Source organism: Sorex fumeus, unplaced genomic scaffold (assembly GCF_029834395.1).
Source record: "Sorex fumeus unplaced genomic scaffold, SorFum_2.1 ptg000002l, whole genome shotgun sequence".
Lineage (NCBI taxonomy): Eukaryota > Metazoa > Chordata > Mammalia > Eulipotyphla > Soricidae > Sorex > Sorex fumeus.
In genome coordinates this window covers 28,752,474-28,769,997 of record NW_026606059.1, presented here as the reverse complement: position 1 = coordinate 28,769,997, position 17,524 = coordinate 28,752,474, and the positions used below count along the sequence as shown (strand labels likewise).

The 17,524-nt window shown below is 45.2% G+C and overlaps 1 protein-coding gene across 4 annotated transcripts in view; it reads right to left on the bottom strand.

The window, feature by feature from the left end:
* The window catches only part of NCOA2 (nuclear receptor coactivator 2), a 290,336-nt gene extending 280,501 nt beyond the window's left edge, over positions 1-9,835 (bottom strand). For 2 of the 4 annotated variants that reach the window (XM_056127915.1, XM_056128128.1), the window contains exon 1: positions 9,667-9,834. The gene's annotated coding sequence lies outside the window, so the exon portion shown is untranslated. Of the gene's footprint in view, positions 1-9,121; positions 9,248-9,666 lie in introns of those variants that run through there. The other 2 variants (XM_056128060.1, XM_056127994.1) reach the window with 2 other exon arrangements.
* Positions 9,836-17,524: the final 7,689 nt, after the last annotated feature.

Genomic DNA, 17,524 nt, shown 5'->3' with positions numbered 1-17,524 from the left:
TCCCGTTGATCGTCGATTTGCTCGAGCGGGCCCAGTAACGTCTCCATTGGAGACTTTGTTGTTACTGTGTCTGGCATATCGAATACTCTCGGTAGCTTGCCGGGCTCTCCGAGAGGGGCGGAGGAATCGAACTCGGGTCGGCCATGTTGGCTGCGTGCAAGGCAGACGCCCTACCCGCTGTGCTAAAAAAAAAGAATGTAAATAAAATTTTTTTTTGTGGTTTCCATTTCCTTCACTTGGTTCCATTACTACTTCTTTATTGATGTCTGCTGGTGCTAGAATACAATAAAATATTTTCAATAAAGTAAACAAAAAGTCTTAAGGAATCAAGACATTAATATTACTTATAACAACAATATGAACATGACATATAAAATGTTTCAAAATAGAATTACAGAAATTGAAAATACAATGCACTACAAGAAACTACAAAGAAATAAACATTCCTAAGAGTTTAGGAATTTACTTATAATTTCTTCTGATCTTAAAGCATCCTAATATTTCCAACATACACCACTTTAACCACTTGAATGTAACAAACACTTGCAAGACATCTAATATTAGAGCATCTGTAACTATATCCTGAAACAGGAGAGAAACAAAATACATACAAAGCCAGGGAATGCAATATTCAACCCTATTAGACTGCAGAAGAGGTTGAGGGACCCCAGTCTACTGGACCACAATGCTGTCCAGCAACTAACTTCCAACAAATCAGCAAATTATTGTGCTGTGCTTATGCTAAATGATGCCTTGTTCAACCTAATGGCTTCCTTAGCAAATAGGCTACTTCGCGAAGTGCTCTAATCAGAGCAAATATGTGTGGTAAAAAGGGAAACGAGATCACGATCATACATGAAATACTTAATGATAGTAGCCAACTTCCCCCACAATCTTGGTTGTGTTCCCTTCAGCTACCACCCATTTTCGACCTTCAACTTTAGGTAAGAACGCAAGAAAGGAGGCGGATAAAAATAGGCACAGAAGCAAAGCCTTCAGAGATTTATACCCACACTGAGGCAGGCAGAAGAGGTCCCACCATTTATCATTCACCGCAGCTCCCAAGCCCAGAGTCAGGCTGGAGCTTTCGCTCCATGCACACCACCACCACACCCACGAGAGGCGGCGGCCACAGGAGGCAGATTCAGGACGGCAGAAACACCTCAAGCGCTTGCCGGCCTCCCTGCCTGCCTCCACTCCCATCACAGCTTCTGTCATCTCAAGAAATGCCATTACATTACACCGGTGGAAATTCATACAGTCCTGACATTCAGATTTTTGCTAAAGAATTTCCATGTACCTTATTCAGGAATCTAAAATGTAGAGTGAAGGAAAGTATCACATAGATGCCAATAATAATCAATGTGTCTGTCTAGTAAACGGAGTTATGAATAACTTTTTTAAATATAAGACAGGCACATTTTTAGTGTGCTTTTAAAAATTTACTACCCGTGTGACTAAATTTTCCATTTGGAGAAGTCTGGAAATGACTCCAAGATGTGGACGCATTTGCGATATTCAATTAAACAATTAACATTTTGATAATAACGGAAAATGTTTCATTAAACCCAATAACAATAAAATTTTAAAAATTTAAGATGCATATTAAATATTCTTGCAAATGTTACCGTAACACCAAAGGCAAGGAGAGTTATTTCATGCCTGAGAGATGAGCTGATTTCATAAATAGGAATAATCTGCCAGAAAAGACCATCCTCATGTAGACGGGAATTTGAATGGGCAGGAATCAGCAAGAACAAGCACTTCCAGAATTCACTCAAATCTACAAGTTAAGCCCTGGAAGATTTGGATCAGCTTTCACAAGCCCATTAAACAAAAAATAGAAAATACCAAGCATTATATTTTCACCTATGACAGCAGGTCCGCTGTCCCCGGCAGCTGCGACGCTAAAGGCCATGCCTGCTGACCCCCTCACAGACACAGGTGAAGAGTTCCCAGAAAGCTTTCCTTGCTCCCTGAAAACAACTGAGCAGAAGAATTCCACAAATAGCAGAGCAGAAGTCAGATGACAGAATACATTATCAGCCTTCTTTGGGGACTGCAATATCTCAACACGGAGTCACCATGCGACATGGATGGCAGAAAAAAAATGTGTAAAACATGCAATACTGAATCACCACCTAGTAGTTTAATGTACTATAATTACTATTTTTTTTCCAAAAAATAGTAGAATTAAAAGAAAAAAAATAGTAGAATTAACGTTCACTCAAACATACTAGAGTTAAAGGAATCAGAAGCCAAATAGCAAGATTAGTGTTTAATATTTCTAAACTGAACCTGTGCCCCAATAGTGTTTTCTTATTCTATTTTCTACTTTTCCCCAACCATCAAGTTTTCCTGAGCTTATTTTCTGAAGTTTTTGCTGCAAGAAACCATAGGTAATTCAAATGCATGGTTTTCTGTTTGTGTGGTTTTATTTTCAAAATACAGTCCTACCTCTTTCCCTTTCCCACATAACTGATATGTGTTATTCTCAAGAAAGCAAGGAATAAGACCCAGTTTCTCTATGTAGAAAGAAAATGAGGCCCCACCAGCTAACAGGAACCCGGGCTAGGGGGGCGGGGCCATGGGGCAATGTTTGCCAGGGTTCAAATTCCTCACCACACTCTGGCTGTGTGACCTTTGGCAAGTTATTTGACAGTTCTGTGCCTCCATTTCCTAAGCTAAAAGGAGTATGATAGTACTACCTTGTGGGTTACAGTGAGAAACAGACAAGTGAAATATGCAATAAGGATGCCTTAACCCTGCTGCTCAATGTATGTTTAAGTTTTAGTAAGCACTCAATAACTTTTGTCTTACTCCAACTGTTTTATAAATAATATCGGCATTGTTTTTAACTAAAAGAAAACAAATAATTCTGCATTCTAAGAACCTGTTAAACACTGAGCTGGTCCTTGAAAATGTTTAAGAAAAGGAACTTAAGGTTCAGGTATAACACAGCCTTGAGGCAAGGACTAGGAGACAACCAGCTGGCACACTTGCAGGGTTACAACTATTCAAATCCATTCATCCTTTTTATGGACTAAGTGACTAGTCTGAGAGCTATAGAAAACACCTCACACACTTGCTTTATCGGGTTCCTAACAGGAAGACATTTTCAGCCTCATCATTCTTTCTAATGCTTAGGAATTCTTTCCCCCATGCTAGGTCAAAGATAATCTTTCACTCCAAGTTTTGTTTGATAATATAGATTCCCTTTAAATTTCAATCTCCTTCTGGAAAACGGGGATAGTTTCTAATTTATAGAATTGTGGCAGGAATGAAAACGTGCAAGGTACTTAAAAAAAAAAACAGTCAATGACAGCTGTTATTAACATTCAGGCTGTTTTAACTGTTATGCTCCAGGTATAAACATTTTGGTCAAGACCAAGAATGAGTTACCGCCAGAAAAACTGACAAAGGTAACAGAACACAAGGAAAGAAGCTTTCCTTCTTTCAAAAACCCAGAGTGGTTAAGGCTGAGTTTCATTCCCCTTAAAGCTGCAACAATGCCCATACGATCCACAGAACACCAGCCTTGCCAGTACAGAGTGAGTTCAAACCTCCAGGGACCCCACGCACCCAGGGTGATTCTAACAGTGCTGCTGTTTGAGTCCTAAATGCCCAGAGCTTCAGGCAATTCCCAGCAGCACCAGAGTCAGGTGTGTGCAAGCACAACAATAAAAAGGGGTGCAACTGAAAAAGATGTGCAAGAAACGTGACCTGGAAATGTGACCCCCAAAGTACCACGATCACAACTTACGGGTCTTAACTAGGAGGGCTTACTCCTGACGAGCATGTGAATAACATCTCAGCTAAAGGAGGACAGGCCCTAGCGAGTATCATGGCCTCATGTGTGAGCACTGCAAAATGATGGGCAACCTTGAGAGGACACCACAGCTAGAAAAGCACTAGTATCAAGTCAGGTATGTGCAATCTGCAACAACATCAATAAAACTGAAGAGAAAAGGGAGGAGGAAAGGAAAAAGTATTTTTTAACCTTAAAATAAGTTTGTTAGTCGAGGAAACAGATAATCATTCTTATTTATAAACATCATAATCCTACTTTCAGGGAGAAAAATTCAAACTCAAAATCAGCTAAATTTTCTGATACCATATTCAAAAAAATGACGGGCAAAAAACGGATCACTAGTTGAAAGCAACTTGAAAATCTGGATAAATATGGCCCTTTCCACCTCCTCTCCTACCCATCACCACCAACAAAATCATCACCCACTCTCTAGCCCTTTAATCACAGGCTTTGTAATATCTAATCAAGTCCAAGTAAACTGCCATGGATGGTTGCTTAAATATCCAGCAAACGAATAAATGAACAAATAAATGAAACAATGGTTACATGAGAAAAGATTGAAAAGTTAATATCTAAAACTCCCCAAAGCTCATAACTGGGCCTAAAGACTAGTTCTGCTAGTTTTAACAGTGTAGCTGAAATTCTCTATATATCTGTGAATCAACACCCCACCCCGCTCTCTGAACTATAAGCCGCTCCTCTCTCTCTTGCTTAAAATTAAAATTCTACAGACTCTGCGGAGAGGTCGTAGAGGAGTTAAGGCACATGTACGCAAGCAGCTGACACAAAAAAAATTTCTGTCCAAAACAGTCACAAGTTATGATTAACCTACATATCACGTAGTTTTTCATTTCAGTTACTTCACAGCTAAAGTTTAAAATTTCTGTTCAGCTTTTGTCTCAGTTTTACAACAGCTAGGAAAAAAATATGCCAGCTCTGAAAACATTCACAAAAGTTACATACTCGCCAATATTTAGAAACTGGCATCTAGAATTCAGTTTATACGTTCTTACAAATGTTCTGAATTGAGGGTATGTGACCTATGATACTCAAATTGTATTTTATAGATTTCTCTAGTAATTTACTTTTACAAGCTTTGAAGAATAAAAAGGAAGATTCATTCTACTCTTTGAAATTCATAAAACCTTCTCCAAGGCTTTACAACAAAACAAAAAGGAAATAATTAGTAATGCAAACATTTTTTTGTTGTTGTTTAGAAAAAAGTTAGGTGGATATCAAAGTATAAAAACTGAGTGTTCTGTTTTGTGACCCCCCCCAAGAGGTCACTGATATCTAAATATGATTATTTCATTTGGAAAAAAGATCCTGATATGCTACTGGTTTTATGATACTGCAATACAAAACCAATACCTTAAACCATTATCTTCTCCCTCCTAGTCTCTTAATCTAAACTGTATATAGCATGTAATAAACCAGCAAACAAAAGTATAAAGACAGCGTATTGAAAAAACAGTAATTTCTTAAATAGCAGTTCTGCCATAAAAATACTAAGTCTAATTTTACTCTTAAATATGAATTTAATTATGACATAAAAATGGCTGATCAAATAAAAACACAGTATGCATTTCTGAAAATTAATTCTCCAGCAAAGCTATTTAAAGACACTTTCAGTTGTTGTTTTTTTTTATTTTTCTTACTACTCACAACCTAAGGTCTGCTCAAATGTATGGGTCACATTTCAACGTGATGTGATTTGAAACAGCTAAAGAACTGAATCCCTAAATATAAGGTATTTGGCCCCAGGTTCTTGACACAGAGGCCCGGTGAGCTTTAATAAAGTGTTGGTAAAGCTGAACAAGGAGCAGCGCCCCTTTTATGCACTCCCAAACCACAGACCAAGTCCCCTTACACTTTACATTCCCAGTAAAACGCTTCTCTAACACTGAACAGGAGTCATGTAAATTAAATTTAACTGTGACGGACTAAAGCCCAACTATCTTTAAAAAAAATATTAAATCTGTAATTCTCTGCTTCAGTATCCATCCCAGACACAGAAGAGTCAAAAGAACTCCTCGGTGAAGACTGAAATTCCCAGGAGGAGGAAGGCTGGATCTGCAGAGAGCACACAATGGAATCACAGCTGACGGTGCACATCTTTTTCTAGATGTCTCCATATGCTTGAGAGGTCTCGCTTCTCCACCCCCCAACACCAGGCAGTAAGGGCCTGCTCCTTTCTCCACCAAGAATCTGAGAGCGTTTTTTTTGCGAATGGAAGAGAATGAAGTCAAACAGTATGTTGCTCTTAAGCATACAAAAGAGAGAGGAGGGCGGACGTCAGAGAGGTCATCACTAACTAAATTAACTACTGACTGGCCGTTTTGAATGCTGTCAAATTTTGAATGTTATCTAATTTATACAACTCTATTTCAGGCAGCTAAATACATGTTTTATCTTCGTGCTCTTATTACTTTATCACTAAAACAACAACACAAGCTACAGCAAAAATGTGGTTAATATATATGTCTACAGGAACACTTCAAATTATACTAGCACTGGGAATTCACAGTAAAAATTTGAAGATAATCTATTACAACACAACACATAGGGTGGGAAAATATTACATAAAACTAGTCCCCTTCAGTTCTTTAGTAATCCAATAATAATAATAATAACAACAACAAGAGCTTAAGAAACCAACACAGACTAAATATCAATGACATAATATATTTCCAAAAAATTTCAAGAATAATTAAGTTCATGGGATATTTATCAGAAAATGAACAGATTTATTGTCCATTTAACACTATTTCCTCTTTGAATTTACAAAAAGACTACAAATTCCAACTGGGAAAAGGAGCCTTGCTGTCAGTGTGCACTAATCTCACCAACAAAGGAACACAAGCAGGCACATGCACACATACATGCACACACATACACACAAACAACACACACACACACACACACACACACACAGGCACTGTAACAGCTGCTGTCTATCTTTTAAGACTGCTCTTCTTTGGGAGCAACCTATGATCCTTCCAGAGAAGATTCTTAAAGAGTTGAGAAAGTGACCCTACACAACGCAACAGTCTGCTAAAAACCAACCACAGAGTCTCCTAACCTGCATTAATCAAGGGCCCACACTGTGTGGAATTCTGTGATTAAGAAAACAGAAAATAGTCAAGTTTAAGAACCTTTTGTCAATCTTTTAAGACTCCTGCGTTCTGCCAAATCGCATTCGACTTGAACGTTCTGTTCCGCGAAGACTATTCTTTTATCGGTTCTGCTCCTTCAACACCAATGCTTTTTCTGCTTCAAACAGGGATGCTTTGGTTCCCAACTTCATTTACTCAGCAAGCTAACAACACATACCATAAACCCCAACTTTTTTGTTTTTGGTCATTCCTAAATGATGAACTTCCAAGTGCGCTTTGGAAGTGAGCAGTCTAATTAAACAAGGGACCAGTGAAGCCATTCCAAACAATGATGCTTTACACTCCCCAACAATCAATTGACGTCAGGCTGTCCAATGCCTTCATTTTCCAAGTACTCTTTCATATTTCATTGTCTGTCCCCCAGGCCGGGAGAGTTGAGCGAAACTGATTAAAAGGTAGGCGATTCACTTCTATGATCCTCGGCAGGAAAGCCGGGCGCCTAGGTCCAAAACACAATTACTACAACATATGCCATTTTAGAAAAGGGCCTCCCAGAGTTACTGCCACATCGTTAAGTGGCTCTGAGACTACGTCGTGTGGAAGACAACGTCTCCTGGGGTCCCCGAAAGGCAGAGGATCTCGTGCCCTCTCCGCTCCCCCCAGGGCAGCGTCCCTCTCCGTGACACCACCCCCTCCCGAGACCCGCGAGCAAGTGACGAGGGATGGACAAGACTGGATAGCTCTCGGCGTCTCCATGACTCCCCCGCCCCGCGTGCAACTCCGCTCTAACTGGCCCGGAAGAAGCCCCGCCCCCTCCCTTCCTTCGGGTTCCGCGATTGGCTTACCGCTACCCCAGCACGTCAGTACCCCGCCGCCGATTGGCTCCCGCCCCCGTCAGTCACTCGCGGCGAGATTCGGGTCGGTGGGAGGGGAAGGCGTTGGAGGAGGTGGAGTGGGAGTAGGATTAGAGGACGAGGTGGCCGGAGAGGGTGTTCGGGACAGGTCCCCGATTTGGGAAAGTTTCCCCCTCCCAGTGGCAGAGCCCGGCGGCGTCCGAGCCCGGTCCGGCGAGGGGCTGCGGCCAGGGGCTGTAGTCCCCGATTCCCGCCCCTCGGTCCCGCAGGCCCCGGAAACCACTCGAGGGAGGGGGAAGAGGGAGGGACCAGCTAACCGGGGACCGACCCACCCCCGATCTCGGAAGAGGCGCCTCTGGGACTCCCCGGAGGGGCGGGGGGCGGGCAGCGCCAGCTCGCGGCGGCGGCGGCGGCGGCGACCCCGGCCCCCTCCCCCCCGCCGCCCCCAGGGGCCCCCGAGAAAGAAGTGACCCCGGCCCGGGGCGTGCCCGTCGCGAGCCGCCGGCCGGGAGGGCCCCTCCTGCTTCCCGCCTGGGGCCCGGAGGGCCTGTCCCTTCGGGGGCGGAGAGCGGGCGGGGGTGTCGGGACTTGGGGGCGGGGGTGGGGGGAGCCGAGGGGGCGCTGGCGAGCCAACCCGGAACCTCCCGGACCGCCTCCCGCCCCCATCCCCGGCCCCAGCGCGCCTCCGGCACACATGCCCGCACCCAGAAAGTTAAGTCAGGGGCGAGCCCGGCTCGGCGCCGCGGCGGTCCGGCCCCCACCACCCCCCTCCCGGGCTCCCCGCCCCCACCGCGGCCCGGCCGGCCCGGCCCCGGCCCCGGCCCCGGCGCGCCCGCCCCGCCCGCCGCAGCAGCAGCGCCTTCCCGTCCGCCCGCGGCACCCGGCGCCCCCCGCCCCCCGGCGCTGACACGGAGCCGGCCCTGACATCGCGCTTCACCTTCACACACACGCGCACACACGCACACTCACACACTCACACACACCCCGCAGCACTTCCCCGAGTCCGGCCGCTGCCCTCGCCCGGCTCCCACCCTCCCCGGGGCCGCAGCCGCCCCGCGTCGGCCAGTAGAAAGAAATGCACCATCTCCCACTTCACCTTCCCGACTACCCCGCTCCGAGGCGGGGAGCCCGCCCGGGAGCCCGGGGCTGCTCGCTCGCTCGCTCGCCCACCCCGCCGCCGCCGCCGCCGCCGCGGGGTCGGCCCGCGAGTACCCGGGCTGCAGCAGCAGCGGCGGCGGCGGCGGCGGGGGGCAGGAGGGGGAGAAACGGCCCCGCGCGCCCCTCCACTCCCCCACCCCACCCCCGGGCCTCCCCGCCGCGCGCCCGGGCGCTCAGCTCACCTCTCGGCCGGCGCCGCGGGCTGCCAAGCCTCCGCCCGCCTCGCGCTCCGGGACTCGTCTCCCGAGCTCTTCTCCGCACGGCGCTGGAGCGCCTCCTTTCTCTCCCAGGGACTCCGCGTCTCCCCGCTGCTTCCCGCCCTCCCCGCCGCCGCCGCCGCCGCCGCCGCCACCACCCCCCTCCACCACCACCACCACCACCACCACCACCACCACCCAGCCCCAACTCCCCAGCTCCGCGGCGGCGCCGGCGCTGGGATGCAACTCCGGCTTTTGCGCGCACTCCGGCCGCCGGTGCCGGCTCGCACACATGCACACACAAATGCACACACACGCACATGCACACACACACACACACACGCGCGCGCGCGCGCACAAAAAAAAAAAAAAAACAGCGGCGCCCGTCTCTGCCCCGCTCGGCGCAGGAAGAGCCGCGGCGGCCGGAGGGGAGTGTGTGTTGGGGGGGAGGGTTGGGGGTGGGAACGCGGCGGCGCCCCCCGCCCGCCCGCCCGCCCGACCCGGCGGCCCCCGGGGAAAGGCGCGGTTACCGGCTCGGGTCGCTCACGCCGTCAGGTGCCGGCGGCCGTCGGCGCTGACCTTCGCCGCCCAAGCCGCGGCTGAGGCTGCGGCCGCCATGTTCCCGTGTTAATAACTGCTGCCTGCTTGTTTATTTCAATGGCGATCCTCCCCCGGCTCCCTCCTCCTCCTCCTCCTCCTCCTCCACCTCCTCCTCCTCCTCCTCCTCCGCGTCCCCGCACTTGCGGAGAGAGACACACACAGACCGCGCGAGCTCGCGGGCAGGGGAGGGGGCGCGGGCGCCGGGCTCGTCCCTCCTTCCCTCCCACCCTCCCTCCCTCCCCTCCGCCTCTCCGGCCGCGGCCGCCGCCGCCGAGTTGCTGTCACCGGGGAGAGGACGGGGCGGAAACTTGCCTCCCGCGCCCCCCGGGGACGGGGCCGAGGGACCCGGAGGCTTCGCGGCCGGGCCCCCCGCGAGCCGCGGGGTCCGCAGCATCTCCGTCCCTGGGAGCAGGGGCGACCCGAGGGAGAGGGGGGCACAAAACGGGTGAAACTGGGGGCGGGAGAGGGTGACCCGTAGGTGACTGGAAGCGCAGGGACAGTAAACAGATGACTCCCTGCGAAGAGCAAAGGGCAGTGCCCCCGAAAGAAAGCGAGCCCGGTCGGGGCTGCAGAGTGCCGGGCTGCTGGACGGGGAGGGAGGATGCTCACCCACCCCCCTTCCACCCTCCCCCGGACGGCGATCTGGGGGGGAGCTTCTGCCTCCAACTGGGGCTGGCCCCTCCGCCGGCCGGCTGCACCCTGAGGGCGCACCTCGCACGCCCGGACTCTGGCAGCTGCTCTCTGCAGGCGCCCCTCATCCTTTTAAGTCGTGGGTTCCTAAGAGGAGAGGCTTTTCGGGTCGGAGAGGGCATGGAGGTGGGGGGCGCGCGACGGTGGGCGCTCCTAGGCAACTGCATGATAAAGCAAAAGTGCGCCCCGTGTCAAACCCTAACTTGGTCGAATCTTCTCTTCCCGGTGTAAGACGCTGAAGTTTGTGGGATTTTCTTTTCTTTTCTTTTCTTTTTCTTGAATTGGCAAGTCCACTTTCCAGACCTGAGAGCTTTATGGGCCGGGGCGGGGGGGGGGGGGGGGGGGGCGTTGGGTGAGAGTGGAGGGGTGCTGGGATGGGGGGAGGCGTTGCAGGAGTTGCACCGAAAATTCTGCAAGAGCCCTCAATAAAGTGTTACATGCATGAGTTTCATGCTTCGGAAAAGCAAGTTCTCCCAGCCTTAGGTATGGTTCCTTGGAACAAATGAACAAGATTTCTTTAACAGATTTCTTCAGTCTTATGCGAAAGGTCACTTGCCACAAATATTATTGTTTATTGAGCACTTAACTATGGATCTGGTGTCCAGGTAAATCATCTCTATATATGCTATAGATTTTGATCTTCAAGCCCTAGAAAGCAAGTACCAGTTATATCCTTCGTCCCCTAGCCCCCCCCCCCAAAAAAAAAAGGAAACTTGAAGAAGCAAAGCAAAATAATTTGCCTAAGGTCAGTCAGGAAGTGGGAGAGGATTTGAGCTAGTTTGGGGCCAGTCCAAAAGCTCAAATTTTTTTTTTAATGGTGTCTTCAACCTCAAATTTGTGGGCATATCACCAGTTTTATTTGGAAGCAGAAAAAAAATGTATGTTTGAATATATGTTTTCCTATGAGTATAAAATATTTGGAAGGCCACAGCCAATTGTTAGCACTGCAAAGTGGGTGTGTAATTGAGTACTTCCACTTTTCTTTTGTCTACTTAACTATCCTGTTTCGAAATGTTTGCATTGACCAGGTATTAATTTATTTTGCATGTTTAAAAGATCATTTTTCCTAGAACAACATAATTAAGTTCTCTGAAAATTGAAAGCTTTCCAAATTACTGGGAGAAGAAACAGGAATTGGGGTTTGGTTTAGGTTTTTAGGGCCTTTCTTCTTCCCATAGTAGTAGTTCATTCTGTTCCTGCCATGAGGTAGTAGTCACCTGAGGTCTGTCACTTTGCTGACTGGCATTTTCTTTCTTGTCCTCACCCCCCAACTCTAGCTGGGTTGAAGAAAGCTTTCCCTTTGCTTTGAGTCCCTTTTTTTTTTTTTTTTTTTTTGGCAGAAGTCCAGAGTCCATCAGTCCTTTGCAACAGTAGATTTCACACTTTCAAAAACCACCCATGCTATCTGTGCAAATAAATGACTCCCCCGTTGCATTTCCATATTACTCAATAAAATGTAAGATATACGGCTGTTCCTACAAAAGTAAAGCAAACAAAAAAATCTGACAGGGTAACATAATGAGTTCCATGTCCAGCTGCTACTCAGTTGCCTGGAACCTGAAGGAATCTTGAAACTTCTGCTCTCTAGTAGTCTCTGCCTTTCCTTAGCGTTTCATGCTTTTATCCGAATAATAATCTAGTTTTTGCACTGATGTTGTTTCTGCATTTGTCTTTCTACTTCACAAGAGATTGTGAGTTATTCCAAGTCCCGCACCACGTCTCGTTCTTGTTTATGTATAGTATGATTCTCAGCGAGGTCTAACATCATGTTGTTTAACTGAATCTTTTAAAATATAAACAATCTTACCTGATCCAATCTCCGCGTCCCCTTCTCCATCACACTCCAATACCTTGTTCTTTGAGTAAGTTTTTTAAAATGTTTCAGTCTGTTCAAAGAACTGAAGCTTCTGTAAGATCTCAGAATCATTCATGAAAATAACCCTAATTATTAGTGCATTATCACTGTGATGTTGCAAAATGAATAGGAAGGAGAGGTATTAAATAAGTTCATTTAATGATGCAGTGAAAGCAAAAGAGAAAGCAAAGATATAGGAACTAGATTTACTACCAACCGAGGACGTTGCAATAAGGAAAAACTGTGGGTGCACATCACAAAAGGGAAGGAAATTATTGAAATTTCGCAGAAGCAGAAGCTTAGAACCATGAATGGATGAGGAAAGGAAACAAGCCAATTAGAAATGTGAGTAAAATCATAAATGAACATAAAGTGATAAAGAAAAATGATTTATATGTTAGACTCTACCTAAGGAAAATCAGAATATGAGTTCTAGAAGGAAAAACATTTCTGTTCTGCTTTCTCTCCTCCATTCAGTCTCAACTGTTCACCTTCTTCACACACGAACCTCGTGAAAATGGAAGATTCAATGAGGGTTTTTTAATTAACTCTACTAGCCTGCAAGAGTACAATAAAAAGCAACAGCAGATAGGCAAATAAACATACGAACTGGACTTTATTACCATGTAACTTTAGACAAGTCACTAAATTTCTTCTTTTGTATAATCGCTGCGAGAATTTAAATAGTGGGGACAAAAATACTCTGCTGGGCTGGAAAGATAGTACTGGGGTTCAAGTTCTTGACTTCTGCCTTACTGAGTCTGCTTTAATCCCCAGCAAGGTCCAGAGCTGGCAGAAGTCCCCAAAGCGGCCAAGTGTGAGCCTGTATGAGCCCTCCCTCCTCTCACCCCTCAAAACAGAAAAGACAAAGTTCTATGTTGACTGTGTAAGAATGTGAAGGAATGTTGCTATGTCGACCATATCTATACGTAACACAGTTATCTCTATTTTGGTGCTCTCTCCTTTCAAATGACAAAAGTAAAAACCCATAGTTAATTCTCTTAAACCTGTAATCATTCGAGGGGGTGAAAACAGTTCAAATGCTTGTTTGACAATTTGAACAAAACAACATGACCAAATGTTTCATTCTTACTGTGTGCTCTCTCCAGATACCTTAATTATAACTGCCATAAGTGTGTCTAATATAGGTCAAGTGTATTACATTTAAAAAATTTCTAATCAAAGTAGGCATTGTATGTATTCCCATTTTACATCAAGCTCAAAGAAGTTCACTCTGTAAACCTGGTTAGCATATTTTGCTAAAATTCACTTGTCCATCACTGAAGTTCAGCAATGTATCTTCATCTGTATTTCTTCAGTACCTGTAACAACTGCTATGGATCAAGGGTCCAGCTCAGAGGGCCGGGTCACTTGCCTCTGGTTACATGACTAGCTCTGCATGATTTCTTCAGCATTATGTGGTGTGACCCCTAAGCATGAAGCTGGGACTGGCCAACAAAACAAAAAACACAGGCACTCCCCCCCCCCAAATATACTTTCTAGAACATAGCATATGTTCAATAAATGATTATGAAATAATTAAGGGACTTTTTCCAAACCATGCTGACTTTTCCCCCATTATTTGCCCACTTGAAAATACTCAGTAAGCCTTCTTTGGCTACAGAATACAATTCAAAAGCTTTACCTAATATTTAAGATCCTTTTCAGTATGGCCCTAATTTTTCTGGCTGTGTCGTCTTAAACAATAAAAACAAGAAAATTTTATATTCTGGGGTGTTTGAGTATCAGACTAGTGTATATTTTTTGGTTTTGGTTTGGTTTGGGGGCCACATATGGTGGTACTCAGTACTTACTTGTGACTCTAAGCTCAGGGATCATTCCTGACAGGGCTGATGACAGGTTTCTTGGGACCATATGAGTTGCCAAAGTCTGAACCCATTGCAAGGCAGGTGCTTTACCTGATGTCCTATCACTTCATTTCAATCTTGGCTCTTACTATGTAAAGCTAGGTAAGCTATTTAGCCTCTCAATAAATCCTAGTGTAATAGGGAAGAAAATAAAAAGGAAGAAACAAAATCATCTTATGCACTGATTTCATTGTTTACATGCAAAATTCAAAAGAATCTATAAACTATTAAAATGCATGCAAAGACAGGAACAAATAAACCTGTATTAAAATATTTTTCAGCGAAAAGGTATAAAAGACAATTACTGAAACTTGATAAATGTAAGTTGAAAGATACAAGATAATTCAGTACTATCTTTTAAAATTTCTGTTTGGTGGTGCCTGCAATCAAACCCAGGCCCTCATGCATTGGGGGAGGGGGGTCTGTGTTCCACAACTGAGCCATATCCCGGGTCCCAGGATGCAAGAACAATGTGAAAGTGGGGCTTAAGTGTCATTTTAAAAAGCATAAAAATAATCAACTACTTGGAAATAGTTGACAAAAGATGTGCAAGGACTCTATATAAAATAAAACATAAAACAAAATATAGGGCTGGAGCGATAGCACAGCGGTAGAGCATTTGCCTTACAAGCGGTCAACATGGCCGACCCGAGTTCGATTCCTCCGCCCCTCTCGGAGAACCTGGCAAGTTACCGAGAGTATCTCGCCCGCATGGCAGAGCCTGGCAAGCTACCCGTGACGTATTCAATATGCCAAACACAGTAACAACAAAATCTCATGATGGAGACGTTACGGGGCCCGCTCGAGCAAATCAATGAACAACGGGAGGACCATGACCATGATTGCTGATAAAAATTCACAAAGACATAGAGCTAGAGTGATAGTACAGCGGGTATGTTTTACACACAGCTGACAGGGTTTAAGTTCTGGCACCCTGTGTGGTCCTCTGAGCACCGCCAAGAGTGATCCCTGAGCACAAAGCCAGGAGTAACCTCCAAGCACTGCCACATGTGGCCCAAACAGACAAAAACAAAAAAATAAAACCAACCACTAACAAAGTCTTAACTAAGAGAGGAGGGAGAATTATTACAATGTGAGCTCTTCACAAGCTGATCAAAGATTCATTACTGTCCCAATCAAAATTCCAGCAGGCCTTTTTAATAAAACTGAGGAACTGATTCTAAAATGTATGTAACTAGAACAGTCAATACAGACTCGAAGAACAGGTTAGATAACTTACACTACTGGTTATAAAACTCACTATAGAGCTGCAGTGATGATGAGCTAGTGTGATGTTAGTGTCAGAATAGACAAATAGATCAGTGGTTTAGAATAGAAACGTGAGGACTGGAGCTCATGCTTTCCATGTGGGGTCCCCAGGTTTGATCCCTGGCACTGCATAGGCTCTCTACCATTCAGTCAGATGTAGCATCTAAGCACCTCCAGGTGTGACCTAAAACAAATAACACAAACAAGCAGAAGAGAGAACATAGGTATGACTCCAAATTTAGACTCAATTACTGTTTGTTCAAGTCAAAGAAATTCAATGGAGAAAGAAAAGTCTTGTCAATAGTCTTGAAATAATTAGATATCCAAATGGAAAAATGAATATTGATTCCCACCTCATACCACAAACAAAAACAAATTAAGGATGAATCATAGATCTTATCTGTAAAAGGAAAGCTATAAACCCCTCAAATTAAACATGGCATACTAAACACCTTTGCAGCTTCAGACTAGGTAAGGGTTTTATTTGTTTGCTGGGGTGGAGAGGGAAATTGGGACCACAGTAGGTAGTTCTCAAGGGTTGCTCCTGGCTCTGTGCTCAGAGGTGACCTTTGGTGGTGCTCAGGAGAACTCTGTGGTGAAGGGATTGAACCCGAGCACATCGAGGCAAGCACCTTTCCTCCAGTTCTGTCTCTCTGACCACAAGATTTTCTTTTTTTCCGTTAAAAAACCAGGACAAGAAATCTACTAACTGGAGAAGAAGAGATGATGTGCTGAATTTCATTAACATAACTCTATACATAAACTATGTAACTTGGTAAGATCGTAGTATAAGCTTCTCATCAATAAGTGTCACTAACAAGGTAAAAAGACAACCCACAAATTGGAAGACCATATTTGTAAACTAAATTTATCAGGAGACATATCAACATACCAGATTCTGTCACTGTCACTGTCACTGTCCTCCCGTTGTTCATCGATTTTGCTTGAGCGGGCCCAGTAACGTCTCCATCACGAGACCTGTTGTTACTATGTTTGGCATATCGAATACGTCACGGGTAGCTGCCAGGCTCTGCCAGGCGGGCGAGATACTCTCGGTAGCTTGCCGGGCTCTCCGAGAGGGGCGGAGGAATCGAACTCGGGTCGGCCATGTTGGCCGCTTGCAATGCAAACACCCTTCCTGCTGTGCTATCGCTCCAGCCCATCAACATACCAGATTAAATAAATAATGTATTCAAATTAGTGACAAAATAGACAAAAGACACAAAATGAACTTTTTGAAAAGTACTTGAAAGCCGACCAATATGAGAAGACACTCAAAGTTATTAGTAATCAAGGAGGAAACTCAGAACCACAGAAGATGCCATTTAAGGGTGTTTCAGAATGGCTAAAATTATAAAGACTGACAATACTGAGTATTAGAAAGAATATGGTGTGATTGGAACTGGCTTATTGTTGGCAGGACTAAAGAACTGTTTGGAAAACGGAGTGACAGTTCCTCATAAAGTAAGCAAACACTCACCATATGACCCCAAGAGTTGTACTTCTAAGGGTTTGGCTAAAAGAAGACTGACTTCAGTGGTGGTTACACTTCAAAAATGATTCACCAAAAATTATCAAGTTGTACAATAAGGATTTGTGTATTTTGCTATCTGAAAATTATGCCTGATCAAAGTACTAAACAGCATTTTCAAATTTGGAGTTCGGCCAGAGAGGTGGTTCAGTGGGAAAGTATATGCCTTGCTTTTGCTTAGGGCCCTGGGTTTGATTCCCAGTGCTACATGGCCTTCAATGGACCGCTGAGTGTGGCTCCCTAAAATATATATATATATATATATATATATATATATATAAGAGAAGTTCCCCAATTGTACTAAATTATGTAAATAAAAAACACTTGGAACAAAAAGTCATACTCAGTACTGAAACATTTACAGCTTCTTGCTGGGATTGGAAAAGAGAGTTGGGAAAGGTGTGTCTGTGTCCGGTTATCATTTGTATTAAACGTTTATAGGAGGTTCTAGGAGAGGTGATAAAGAAAAATAAGTGGTGTAAGTACCATTAGGGAATAAATGAAAACTTTCACTATTTAGAGGTGGCACAAACACATATAAAATCCAAAATAATCAACAAAATATTATAAGTGAA